A 12,570-nucleotide genomic window follows, 5' to 3' on the forward strand; every position below is an offset into this window, starting at 1 on the left:
GAGGAATGACTGCAAGTCAGACACACGCACGGTGCATGTAGCGTCAGTGAGAGTGCTGTCCGCATGTAGAACGGGGAAGGTGCGTTATCTATCTGTGCTTGACAGAGAGCAGATTGTGATGGCCCGGAGGCTCGACACGAGCATTTCGGAAACTGCACGACTTGTCGGGTGTTTAAGGAGTGCTGTGGTGAGTGTCTTAAACAAAAGGTGAAACAGCATTCAGACGTCGTGGGGTTGAGCGGCCACCCCTCATTACAGACTTCGGACGTCGTAGGCTACGCAAGCTGGTAAAACAGGACAAGCGGCGAACTGTGGCGGAAGTAACTTCTGACTTTAATGCTGGACAGAGTACAAGTGTGTCCGAACACACAATGTACCGAATTCTCCTAACGATGGGCCGCCATAGCCGACGACCCATGCATGTTCTAATGTTTACACCATGACATCGGCAACTACGACTGAAAAGGACACGTGACCATCTGCACCGGACGTTGGCGCAGTGGCACAGCATTGTATGATCTGATGAATCCCTATACCTTCTTCATCATGCGGATGGGAGGGCGCGAATCCGTCATCTTCCAGGGAAACAGCTCCTTGATGCCTGAACTACGGGACGGAGACTAATTGACACAGGCTCCACTGTGCTCTGGGGAACATTCACGTGGCCGTCCTGTGGAGCTCGTGTAAGGCACTATGACTGCCAATGAGTATTGTGCACTGGTTGCAGACCACGTACACCCCTTCAACACGATCGTGTTGTCCGCCGGCAGTGGCATTTTTCAACGAGATTATGCGCCATGTCACAAGGCCAGGAGTGTGATGCAGCAATTTGAGGAAGACGCAAGTTCCAGTTAATGCGCTGGCCACCAACTCACCAGATCTGAAACTGATCGAACACATATGGGATGCGATTGAAAGTGACGTCTGAGTTCATCGCCCACCTCCGCGAAATTTACAGGAATTATGTGGCTTGTGTGAGCAGGTGTGGTGCCAGGTATCTTCAGCGACCAAGACTTCTTTGATATGAAGATAGCATCTGTTCTTTCGGACATGTCCGAAAGAACAGATGCCATCTTCATATCGTTTAAGGCTAACCGGCTGATGACCTTCTTCAGTGTGGATGCTCACTATTTGCCTGAACTCTTACGGGACTCGGTGGATTGTCTGCCGCGAGTAATGGGTATAATGCCCTCCTGGTTGGCCGTGCGGTCTAACGCACGGCTTTCCGGCCGGGAAGGAGCGCCTGGTCCCCGGCACGAATCCGCCCGGCGGTCTTGTGTCGAGGTCCCGTGAACCAGCCAGTCTGTGGATGGTTTTTAGGCGGATTTCCATCTGCCTCGGCGAATGCGGGCTGGTTCCCTTATTCCGCCTCAGTTACACTATGTCGGCGATAGCTGCGCAAACAAGTTCTCCACGTACGCGTACGCCACCATTACTCTACCACGCAAACATAGGGGTTACATTCGTCTGGTGTGAGACGTTCCCGGTGGGGGTGTCCACCGGTGGCCGAACCGGACAATAACCCTGGGTTCGGTGTGCGGCTGAGGAGGGGTGAAGTGCACTGCGGTAGTCGTCGTGGGGTTGTGGACCACTGCGGCTGCGGCGGGAATGGAGCCTCTCCGTCGTTTCTAGGTCCCCGGTTAACATACAATACAATACAATACAATACAATGGGTGTAATGGCAGGGGCACTACGAATGTAGTGTGTGGACTATAAGTTGAGAATGTGGCTCTCACAGACAGCTTGCCGGCGATAAATCCCTGCAGTCGCACTATCCTTTGTGCCCTCAGTGGCTCAGATGGATAGAGCGTCTGCCATGTAAGCAGGAGATCCCGGGTTCGAGTCCCGGTCGGGGCACACATTTTCAAACTGTCCCCGTTGATGTATATCAACGCCCATCAGCAGCTAATGGTATTGATTTCATTGTAATTTCAAGACTTCTTTGCTTCGATGCCACGATGCGTCGCCGCTGTTATCCGTGACAAGGGTGGGCAAACCGGCTGTTTCGTAGATGGTCGTAATAGTTCTGGTTGATCAGTGTATTTTCAGAAACGCGTACCCGTATATTCGTGTTATTCATCTACATATACAGAACAAGCAGAAGAAGAGTCGAAGCATACATGTTTGAGAGTTCGGAAAAGCTCGCACGGTGACGCGAGCCACGAGCCTCGCCACAGAGGGAGCGGGCTGGCCGCCCCTGGGCGCGGCGTGTTTGCCCGTGCAATCCGGTAATGGCCTGGAAATGGCAGCGGGAAGCGCCAGGTGTCGGCGGCGACCACGCCCCTGGCGCTGCGCGGACGCCGCCCGCAATGCACCAGCCCGCCGCTGGCGTTCCGCTGACCCTGTTGGCGCTACTGCCATTGATCTCGCGCGCGCGGCCAAGCGATCCCGCACGCGCCTTCACGCACGCACGCACGCACAGCGCATCTGCGTATGCGTATGCTCCACTCGCAGCCAGTGAAAGCGGCTGCCGCGCCGCGCTTGGCACCGACCGCCGCCCGCTCCGCTCTCTGGGCCACCGTGTCAGCTGGCTCTCCGTCCACACTCGCCGTGTCCATTTCCCAGTTTTGGCTATCCTCAGCCACCCAAATTAGATCTGAGTTTGACTTCACTGCAGTTAACACGCAGAATATTCTGACACTGTTGTGGTCTTCTGTCCGAAGACTGGTTTCCCCACCTGTACAAACCTTTTCATCTCTGCACAGTTGTTGCAACCTACATTCATTTGAACCTGCTTACCGTATTCGAGCACTGGTATTGTTCTACAATTTTTTCCTTCCACACTTCCCGTATTGACCGCGCGGGATTAACCGAGCGGTGTGAGGCGCTGCAGTCATGGACTGTGTGGCTGGTCCCGGCGGAGGTTCGAGTCCTCCCTAGGGCATGGGTTTGTGTGTTTGTCCTTAGGATAATTTAGGTTAAGTAGTATGTAAGCTTAGGGACTGGTGACCTTAGCAGTTAAGTCCCATAAGATTTCACACACATCTGAGCATTTTCTTCCCCTATTACCATAAAGACGATCCCTTCATGCGTCAGGGTTGTGCTATGAGTCGATCTCATATCTCATAATTTAGAATCAGATTTTCACTCTGCAGCGGACTGTGCGCTGATACTTTGTGGCACATTAAAACTGTGTGCCGGACCGAGACTCGAACTCGGGACCTTTGCCTTTCGCGGGCAAATGCCCTACCAACTGAGCTACCCAAGCACGACTCTCGCCCCGTCCTCACAGCTTCAATTCCGCCAGTACCTCGTCTCCTACCTTCCAAACTTCACAGAAGCTCTTCTGCGAACCTTACAGAACTAGCACTCCTGGAAGAAAGGATATACGTTCACTTGAAGGTTATTGTTCAGAATCGCCATTACTATCGCTCCTCAAAGCATGAACTTCTCACGTTTCTTTTTAGAAATGCTTTCCTTATATCCTCTCTACTTCCACCATCATCAGTTATTTTGCTCCGCAATACTGTGTACTACAGAGGACTTATTTCGACTTAGGTCGTCCACAGATCTGTCAAATTCCATTCACAGTATCATGTCTCCCATCTCTTCTTCACCTAATTCCTCTTCTCTTTATATCATACTGTTCTGAAGTTTGTGTCTCTTATATAGACCCTCTATTATTCCTTTCCAGTTTCAGCTTTCCGTGGTTTGCTTTGAACATGCTTGCCATATTCATATAGGTACTTCTCTTTTCCCCAAAAGTCTCTTCAGTTTTTCTATATGCTGCATCTGTTGTTCCATTGTCATACATGCGTCTGCAACCTCGCATTTCTCTTCCAGGCTTTCTGGCACTATTCAGTTTTAATAGAACCACCAGCAGATTAAAAGTGTCGCTCGAAGGCTCACTGTATACTAGCGCCGGCCGTTGTGGCAGAGCGGTTCTAGGCGCTTCAGTCCGGAACTGCGCTGCTGTTACGGTCGCAGGTTCAAATCCTGCCTCGTGCATGGATGTGTGTGATGTCCTTAGGTTAGTTAGGTTTAAGTAGTTCTAAGTCTAGGGGACTGATGACTTCAGATGTTAAGTCCCATCGTGCTTAGAGCATTTTGAACCATTTTTTGTATACTAGCAGTAATATACAGGATGCGATAAATCACCATCTAACACACTGTGAAAAAGCTGAAATTTGGCAGTGGTAGAGGCAAAATCTTGCAGTCATATCGAGATTTTCGCCATCAACATACACTCCAGTAAAAAGTATATTCCCGTACAAGTCCTTTTACCCAAAATCGGAAAACAGCGCGTTTCTTTGCCTCGGTTATTAAGAAAACACGAATCAGTCTCGAAGATTACTAATACTGATTGACAGTGGAGCTCAAAATACTTTCATAAAACCCTGTACGGTCACAATAACAAATTATACGGGACACAATTATGTTAACACTATTCGAAAGAAGTGAAAGACGGCAGCGCATTAGAGTGAAGTCACGCAGTAAATTTCCCCACGATCTGTACGAGAAGGATATTTTAGTTTTAAAGTTACAAGAGAGATCCTGTTTGTTTTAAGCGTTTCATACCCTCTGAGTACAGCTGTGTACTTCTTTTACTGCCTGTTAGTTACAACAGAAGTTTTTTTTTTCAATGGAAACCTGAAGTACACATTTGTGAATGCTCAATATTTTTAGCGTGCGCAAGTGTTGCCAAACGGTGGGCATCACTACGAAAATATCAGCAAGTCAACATAGCAGTGCGCAGCAGCTCGTGCACCATCAGAATACACGGCTTGGTTGGTTCGCCATATTCCACCGTATAATTGAACACTGTTACTGTTATTTTGTATGGTAATTATTGAATGAAGATTTACTATTTATTACAATAGAGAATATTTCGTTATTAGTTATTTTAGTCCATAATATGAAGCCAAGTATGATTTGAGAATGGGTACATATATTTGTATAAATCTTGCATCTAAAATCATTAAAAAATTACCTAAAAGCATTACCGCATAAAAAATTCATTCTTCCACAAAAAAATTCAGGTCCGAAGGGGTTAAACGATCTGCGTCGTAGTTTTAAAAGAGAAGTAATAAAGTAAAGATAAGTCTTATGGCGTGAACTGCTCAGAAATCCTGAAGGGCAGGTTCAGTAGCCTAATTGAAAATATTTTCCCTATCCTCCTCGTTTGCAGGCATTCTCCTTCGCGAAGTGTGAGAGCTGTCTGTCTATCTGTAAGTGCAGCTGACTGAAGTGTGCGTGTGTGTATGTGTGGTATCACGTTCTTATTGGAGATGTTGAGAGAAAGGAGAGGGCGAAATCTGGTGCCGGCACATAGCCTGCTCCTCTCGAATAGCATTTAAAGTGGCCACCGAGCTTAACGTCCGCATCCGACGGATCGATCACCGTCAGCCGTGTCACATGCCTTACTTCATGAGACACGGCGAAACTGAATCCAGGATATTGGCGCAAAGACTACGCCTCCTGTCTTCTGCCGTAAAGGCAAAGGGAAGATAGTCAACATACCCGGAAGTCACCCACGCAACTACTGGCCACACTCGACGTTGCTCAACTTCTGTTATCTGGCGGGAACCGGTGTATCCACTTCGGCACGGTCGTTGACAAAGTCTTGATTGCTCTAGAGGATGGGCCTTATTTGTCTCAGAAGAAAAGCCTTCTCTGATTTAGAACTAGCCTTCTTGATTTTAAAGGAGGTGGCTTGTTTGTTTTATAATAAGGAGAAATGTCTTCTTTCGAAGAGAAGATCGTTAGTTCGTTTGTCATCTTAAGAGAATATTTTGTAAGTAGGCTGTTTAGGTTTTTATGTTGGTAACGCCACGTAGCGGTCTGTATGAAAATCACTGGCTGTGCTGTGTGCAATCTGTGGATGGTTGGAATATTCGCTATTGTAGTATTGGGCAGTTGGATGTGAGCAGTGCGTAGCGTTGTGCAGTTGGAGGTGAGCCGCCAGCAGTGGTGGACGTGGGGAGAGAGAGAGATGACAAGAGTTTTGAGAGCGGATGATCTGGACGTGAGTCCGTCAGAAAAAGGAAATTTGTAAGACTCGATGTCCTCAGCTGATATATATATATATATAATGACTTCTGAACACTATTAAGGTAAATACATTGTTTGTTCACTATCAAAATCTTTTATTTGCTAACTATGCCTATCAGTAGTTAGTGCCTTCAGTAGTTAGAATCTTTTATTTAGCTGGCAGTCTTGGCGCACGCTGTATTGCAGTAGTTTGAGTAACGAAGATTTTTTGTGAGGTAAGTGATTCATGAAAGGTATAAGTTATTATTAGTCAGGGCCATTCTTTTGTAGGGATTATTGAAAGTCAGATTGCGTTGCGCTAAAAAAAAAAAAAAAAAAAAAAAATAAAAAAGAAATAAAAAAAACATTGTGTGTCAGTTTACTATTGATCAGAATAAGTAAAGAGAGAAACGTCTGAGTACGTTCAGTTTGGCTCAGCTGATTGAAAACCAAATAACGTAAGAGGTTTACCAGCACTGTCATTCTTAATTTTTCTGAGGGGATGTTTCAATTTGCTTGTTTTACAAGAGAAACCTCGTAGTCGCAAGAGAGAAGTTCCGGCTCTTCTAGAAGTGAGCCTTTGTTTATGTAAGAAGTCTCTCCAGCTCTGATCTAAACGAGGAGGCTCACTTGTTTTACACAAAGAAGGGAAGCCCTGTTTGCTTTAGGAGTCTTGTCGGTTTTGGAAAAGGTATCACGCTTGTGTTCTGAAAAGAAATTTGTTATTTCGAACAGGAATTGTGGATGTTATGTTACTTTGAAGAGGAGTATTACATGTTACACTTTAACAAAACGTTGAAGAAGATAGTGTGCGAAGCTATGTATAGAAGGCATTTTTGGAGAGACAGGAAGGACAAAATCGGGAGATGGAAGAAAGTGACGGGAATGACTGAGAAACGAGAAATAAACGTAACTGGGACAAGATGGGAGCATTTGCTTTACTTTTTGACAGAGGGAAACTTGTCAAATATGTTAAGTATGAAGTTGACGGAAGTGCTTCAGCATTTTAAATAATGCTACACGATGTTGAAATGCGCACAGAGTACAGGGTACATTGTTGCAGAGGTGGGCAGCAGCAACAGACAGTCAGCGGATGTTTTTGTTTTATGGGATGGTTATAGCTAGGATACTAGATAAATTAGACCTTGTGTTGCGATTGTGATGGGATGACTGGTACTTAATGTCTACTTTGGTATAGGAGCTCTGAGAAGCCGATGAAGTAGGCTAAGTCTACAGCAGTTGCATCGTTTGTTAGCTGCAGCTGTCCTAACTGGGCATATGGATCAATGACAGTGTCAAAGAGAGATGTAACGAAAACAAAGCAGCATGATGCGTTTTCACGGTCATTACTTGTGGCAAGTTAGATTACAGCGCAATAGTGGAGATTCGGAAGAATGAGTGAATTCACATTCATGTGGAAATATGTTCCGGAACTTCTGGAGTGCAGAGTGCCAAGCAGTATTTTCTGTCCAGTTGAGGTACTCGTGCAAAGTTATTCCCAAGTCCTTCACTGTATTGTTATACGATATTGGGATACCTTCGAGGAGAGTTGGAGGCAATTGTTCATAGAGTTCAGAGATAATTAATTTATAACGAGATAGTGAAAGTATTTGGGACTTGGCATTTAGTGTAACTCCCAGATTTTCGCCCATCTGAACACTGAAGCAGATCGTCATTCATATGGTCGATGTTACTACTGATATCTTCAGGTGTGGTAGTTGGGTAAAGCTGCAGATCGTCGATACAGAAATGGTGTTTATAAACGAGCACAGCTAACAAACTACTTAAGTCAGACATTGCGAGTGTGATGCGATGACAGGTTCGAGATTTTTGATGTGGGGTATTGGCGTATGTGCACACTAAGGAGTCGACGAAGCAGACATAACGTGTTCTTGTTGCGTAACTTTTCTGGCCGAAATCATCCTAACTGGGCGTATGAAACACTGACAAAGTCAAATAGACGGATGCTGCAGATGTACAGAAAGCGAAGAAAGGTAAGTAACTGATGTCTTTTGTATGTCGGTAGTGGCTTCCTCGCCGTCTGACACTCATTGTCGCTCTGATGTCGCTGCGTAAGAGAAGCAGAGCGAGCGTCCTGTGTCCTCTTTTAAAAAGCGTGACAAAGGAAATCGAAGCCAGCGACCTGATTCCGCGGGCGCGTGTGTCACGCATGCTATTATTCCTCGCAGCCTCCGCTTTCGCCATGGCGAGCTTCTGCCCGCTGGCGCACTTTCCTCCGCCGAGGAGCGAGCCCGTCTTGGCCCAGAGGTCAGCCTGCTGCTCCCCCCCCCCCCCCCCCCCCCTCCTCTCCACCACTCCCTTACCGTCGTATCCGTGTCTCGAGCACCGGTTTGCATTGCTGACACGTTCCATGGCGTATCCTCTGCCAACATCTTCGCGTGAAGTGACAGCGTACACCAGGGGTGTACGAGGACCAGTTTAAAAGTAAAGAATGTTTGCTTCTCCCGGCATTTTCGTTCAAGATAACGAAAGGTAATTTAGAAAAGTGTCTTGATATCCTAGATATTGTTCTACGTTGCAGAAGTTTAAACAACTGTCGTAACGCTCTACAAGTTTTCCTATGCTTTCAGCATGCTCAATCGCCGCCCGAGTTGTGGAACCTGTCACTAAAGCCCTCTTTCAACACGTTGTCATTGCCACAGTGCTTTCCATTCGAAAAGTACTCCAATTTGGGAACAAAGATGGTAATCACTCGGGGCCAAACCCAGTCTATCAAGGAGATGTCCAAAAATCCCTTTTAAACTGCCTTCGTCAACGCAGCATAATAAGGGTGAACATTATCGTGAAGCACGGGAATGCCGCTAGACAACGCTAAATACGTAGTCAACGAAAGGTCTGAGGGTAGGCCGCTGCATTCAGAGTCTCTGCTTTAGGCATGAAATCGATGACCTGAACGCCCTTTCGACCCCCAATCACTCCTGGTGCTCAAACTTTTTCTTTTTTTTTGTAGGGGGGGGGGGGGGGGGGGGGTGTTATGGATACCGTAAATATCACCATCTTAATTGAATCGTGTTTTGTTTCTGGCTTTTTATGCGAAACTCAGATCTCGTCACCACTAACGATTTAATTCAGAAACACCTTACCATCCTTTTCGTACCGAGTGGAATCCGCCTGAAACACTTTTATATAGCTCAACCCTCACCAGTGACAATAGTGAAATTTTCAGCAAGCATAATGTCGGTACATCAATAATGAAACGTCTATCCTGCTGAATTTTTCCTCAGTCCTTAATTTGGGGTCATTTATCACAAATGAAGGTCAGGCTGATTGTTCTGAATCACTATCCGGCCGCTGTGGCCGAGCGATTCGAGGCCCTTCAGTTCGGAACCGCGCTGCTGCTACGGTCGCAGGTTCAGATCCTGCCTCGGGTGTGGATGTGTGTGATGTCTTTAGGTTAGTTAGGTTTAAGTAGTCCTAAGTTTAGATCGCAGGTTCGAATCCTGCCTCGGGCATGGATGTGTTTGATGTCCTTAGGTTAGTTAGGTTTAAGTAGTTCTAAGTTCTAGGGGACTGATGACCTCAGGTGTTAAGTCCCCTTGCTCAGGGCCATTTGAACCATTTTAAGTTTTGAGAGAAAGCTACCAGGGATGAATTGCCAGTGTTGGTAATCGCATATCGCAATACGCCGCAGCGCACAAATGAATTAGCGTGCCTCAACGCACAGATCCGCTGTTGACTCACACCTAGAGAGAAGAGAGATTCATCGCTGAACATAACTGCCTGCCAGCTTGAGTCTCCCCACTAAATCGTTCCAAGTTTTGTTTACACATCTGGTTAGGTAGGGAGAACCGTCTTCATGCCAGACTTCATCGTGATTTCATACCACAGATCGGTTCGAGAGTGATAGAAACGGAAACTGCAAACTCCGTTACTGGCACGACTGTGCTCTGTATCTCTGAAAGAACGATCGACAGCTCATTCGCAGCCAGCCGGATGACTTCTTGTCATCTCCAGAGATGACTGAATGTGCCAGATCCTCCCTTCCGATGTCAGGCACCTTTTATCTCCCACTGCTTCCAACAGAATGCCTTAGTGTCATCCGCAAGATCCATGTGTTGAGAGATGCGACGCAAGAGTATTCCAGCCCCGTGCCTGCCGATGCTACTGGAACATGGGGAAAAAATCACGTACAATTTGTTCACGGCGTCCTAGCTGAGTTTTATGGAGGGCGGGGAGCGGAGGAAACAAGCTCCGCCTCTCGAAGCCCAATTCATTGGCGACAAAGGATGGAGTGGCGGTGCGTCGGGGCACGTGCTTACTAGTGTGGCATGGCGCGGCACGACAGTCACTTAGTAACAGTTACGTTAAACACAGGTACTACCTGTATGTTGTTCGATTATCAACGTGGGTAACAGCCGGACGCAAAATACTCGTGGCCTGAACTCGCTTCAGCCGATTCACAACTAGGGACCCCTAGTTCAGGACGTTGTAAACAAAATATACCTACAGTGCAGGATGCATTCTATAGCTGGAGAATACTAGCGAAGGTTACGTGCGAAACCCGATTAGGTGTTGCGCAAGAAACACTGGACACACTGGACTGTCTTCTGTTGGAAACCTGCCAGTCATCTTCGCAACAGCTGCGTCACTCTTGTGCAGTGCAATTGTCGTCGTTTCTATGGGAATATTTTCTGTAAATATCACCTTCTAGCTGAACGTTTGAAGCTGGGCTCTGTGGCACTTTTATTTGCCTTCAACTATCAGCTCATTTACCCAGAAACAAGGCTCGTTACTTCAGCCCGTATTCTACATCTACAACTACGTGATTACTCTGCTATTCGCAATAAAGTGCCTGGCAGAGGGTTCAGTAACCACCTACAAGCTGTCTCTCTACCGTTCCACTCTCGAACGGCGCGCGGGAAAAACGAGCACTTAAATTTTTCTGTGCGAGCCCTGATTTCTCTTATTCTATCGTGATGATCATTTCTCCCTATGTATGTGGGTGCCAACAGAATTTTTTTCGCAATCGGAGGAGAAAACTGTTAATTTAAATTTCATGAGAAGATCTCGTCGCAACGAAAAACGTCTTTGTTTTAATGATTGCCACTCCAATTCACGTATCATGTCTGTGGCACTATCTCCCCTACTTCGCGATAATACAAAAAGAGCTGCCCTTCTTTGTACTTTTTCGATGTCATCCGTCAATCCCATCTGATACGGATCCCACACCGCACAGCAATACTCCAGAATAGGGTGGTACACAGCAGTCTCTTTAGTAGACTTGTTGCACCTTCTAAGTGTTCTGTCAATGAATCGCAGTCTTTGGTCGGCTCTACCCACAACATTATCTACGTGATCGTTCCAATTTAGGGTATTTCTAATTGTAATCCCTAAGTATTTAGTTGAATTTACAGCCTTCAGATTTGTGTGACTTATCGCTTAATCGAAATTTAGCGGATTTCTTTTAGTAATCATGTGAATAACTTCACACTCTTCTTTATTCAGGTATTACATTTATATAAGCAATAAAATGATGCAATATATTACCTTTGCAGCTGCTAAGTTACAAACGTACCTGGAATAGAGAGAAAAAAGGAATTAATACATCACTTTAGAATATACTAGTTTGCATATTACATCTAAAATACCTGTACATTTCCACGAAACATTTTAAGATTACAAAGGATTGTAGTGATCCATGCCACTTATGGAAGGGCATGTATCACGTACGTGAAATATAGAGCTAAGAGTAAAAATGTGCGCGATCGCAATTATTTTGCAAACATCGGGCCACTTATTGCGGGAACGTGTTACTCAACAGGTGCGGAGTCTATCTGCTGGAGAGCGTTAGCGACCTCCGTGGAGAAAGGAGGAATGAAGGAGTTCTGCTGCCATGGACGATATCCGGCACCAGGGAAGACCAATATGATGTATATAAGCGATTGTTGTTAAGTACTATTCACAGAATGTTTAACGAGACGTCTTTGAGACAGTAATATTAGTTGGTTCCCATGTAACGTGAACCATTTGAAAAAAATTGTGACTATATACAGAGTTAATTGGAACCAATCTTCACTTTATTTACGTTCAGAAGAAGTGTTTTGGTTCAAATGGCTCTAAGAACTATGGGACTTAACATCTAAGGTCATCAGTCCCCTAGACTTGGAACTACTTAAACCTAACTAACTTAAGGACATCACACACATCCATGCCCGAGGCAGGATTCGAACCTGCGACCGTAGCAGCAGCGCGGTTCCGCCTAGAACCGCTCGGACAGCAGTGTTTTGTTTCATACCTAGTTCACATATAGAAATTTGCACGGAGGAAAGAAGTTCGATGCCGAGGAAGGACACGGCACAGCATAGCTGGATCCTGAGGTAAACCACAAGAGTTGCAAGGCTGAAAATCTACACCTTTCTAATAAGGAAGCGTTTAGGCGGTTATGTTAGGTGCAGGTGCATGGAGGAATAGGTCTAGAACAGACCTTGAGCAAGGAGTCAAAACATCGCCACACTAGCTAAATACAGCAGTCATCAGCCACTAATAATAAACACTGCAGGGTTAAATGCTTGCGTTTGTACTCATACCTTAAAAATCCTTTATTATATTTCTTGTATGCAACAGTAGCGAGATTTATC

At 45.9% G+C, this 12,570-nt stretch overlaps 1 protein-coding gene and 1 non-coding gene across 2 annotated transcripts in view; one reads left to right on the forward strand and one right to left on the reverse strand.

Moving 5' to 3' along the window:
* Positions 1-12,570, reverse strand: part of LOC124612385 (centlein-like) — a 569,059-nt gene that overhangs the window by 295,144 nt on the left and 261,345 nt on the right. The gene's annotated exons all lie outside the window — the stretch shown is intronic.
* On the forward strand, positions 1,784-1,858 carry Trnat-ugu. Its single transcript has one exon. It is a non-coding gene; the product is annotated as a tRNA-Thr (tRNA).

This window comes from Schistocerca americana, chromosome 4 (genome assembly GCF_021461395.2).
Source record: "Schistocerca americana isolate TAMUIC-IGC-003095 chromosome 4, iqSchAmer2.1, whole genome shotgun sequence".
In the NCBI taxonomy this organism is placed as follows: Eukaryota; Metazoa; Arthropoda; class Insecta; order Orthoptera; family Acrididae; genus Schistocerca; species Schistocerca americana.